Source organism: Mandrillus leucophaeus, unplaced genomic scaffold, assembly GCF_000951045.1.
Source record: "Mandrillus leucophaeus isolate KB7577 unplaced genomic scaffold, Mleu.le_1.0 Scaffold1460, whole genome shotgun sequence".
Taxonomy (NCBI): domain Eukaryota; kingdom Metazoa; phylum Chordata; class Mammalia; order Primates; family Cercopithecidae; genus Mandrillus; species Mandrillus leucophaeus.
In genome coordinates, this window is record NW_012101433.1 from 68,854 (window position 1) to 70,837 (window position 1,984).

Here is a 1,984-nt window from a genome sequence, read left to right on the forward strand (position 1 = left end):
CTCAGACAGAACAAGAGCCTACTGTGTGCCAGGCACTCAGCTGCATTGTCCCAATCTGCACAACACCCCTGTGGAAGAGGAGTAATTATGACTGTGTGGGGAAACTGAGGCTCAGGAGAGGAAGGAATTTGCCAAGGTCACACAGCAGAGGAGCTGAAATTTAAACCTAGGCCCATTTGACTCCCAAGGCCATACTCATTTCTGTCACACTTGCTCCCGCCCAGGGTGTCCCAAACACTCCACTGCCCTCTCTTCACTCCCAAATGTCTTCAAACCCCTCAGTGCCTCATCCTGTCCTCCTTTACCCAGAGCTGGGCACCAACCCCACTCCTGTGCTCCGTGTGCCCACCTGGGCCTGCTCTGTGTTGGGTTTCTCCTCCCACATTTTCCTGAGTCCATAAGGATTAACCCAGCAGCTTCCACTTAGGCCTGGCGGTCATGAGAACCACTTTCTTGTCCGTTGCTGGTTCCCAGTTCCAGCTCTCCCAGCATAGGGGCCAGAGGAAGTGAGGGTCTTCCCTGTAGCTCATGGGCTTCACCTGGATGTGGATCAAGTCTGGCAGGATCTGGATCCCACAACCTGACATAAGGGAGATGGGGCCGCAGGGTGGACACAGCAAACACAGTGGGAGAGGACAGACACACAGGTAGGCAAAGAGCCACTCAGCAAATATCTGAGCTCTCCCCTGGCCCTGATGCTTTTGGCACGTGGTCTCCTCTCATCTCACAAGAAGACTTTGGGTGACGTGACTCTTCCCATTTCATAAATGAGGACACTGAGCCCAGCACGGTGAATAAATTAAGTTGCAAATCTCCAGCCTGACCCCAAATCTGACTCTTGATTCAGTGTTTCTTCCACTTGATGTCTCCAAAATTAACCACAAAGGTACAATTGCAATATGAAGACCAGTTCACTTTGACAGTTTGCTGGGTCCCAGACCGTGGCTAAAGGCTTTATGCTTATCGGCCCATTGTTCTAAACAATACCTTCAAGTGGAAACTATCACTCCCATTTCACAGATGAGGGCATGTCAGCAGGAACATCCACAGCTCTTGGGTGCAGCCACAACTAGCCAGGCTCTGTTAGTTGGCTCACCTCATTATCACCATAATTTTAGGAGATCCAGTGAGGAAACTGAGGCACAGGGCCCTACTGACTTGTACCCAGGGTGACATGGGCTCTAGGTAGTGGCACTGGAGCTCCAGGCATCATGTTTTCTATCACTGCACTACAGTCCCTCTGGAAAGGACGGTTCCAACATCAGGTCCCTTGCCCAAGATCACACATCTGGGAAGTGACAGGGAAGAGCCCAGAACCCAGAGTGGCTTAAGCCTCCCACTCTCCTGACAGTGCAGCCCAAGTAATCAGCCCTGAGACAGAGCTGGGGCTGGCCCCTGCACCCACTGGGACTATCTGCTTCATTCCCACTGGAACATTTGTTCACTCTGTGTGCCAGAAGCAGAAATGCCATTGTCAACCCCTTACCCAAACAAAGAAGAGTGTCCCTGATACAGCTGACAGCTCTGAACCTGAAGCCCGGCCTTCCGAGCTCAGAGTCACAGCCCAGGGGTTCAGCTGGTCCCACCACCTTCCCAGGGCTGCAGAACTCTTGGCTGTGCCTGGCGAGCCAGGGCTGGACACCTCCATGGAGGGAGGCTGCCTGTGCTTATATCAGGCCCAAGCTCTGGCCCTACCACCGTCACTGACTCCCTAGGTGGTCTGGGGTCTACAATTGCACTCCTCTGAGCCTCAGTCTTCTCATCTGTATAAGGGCACTACACCCCAAACTCACAGGGTTCCTATGAGGACTGAAGGAGGTGCTGGGTGTATATCGCCTGACCTAGGCTCTGGCACACAGAAGACACTTACTAATGATGACAAACACACATGGAAAACCTGCTTGGGCCACACTCTGTTCTCAGCACTTTGCATGTATTATCTCACTTAACCCTCCCAGAAGACCGAGGAGATGGGAGCTGTTAG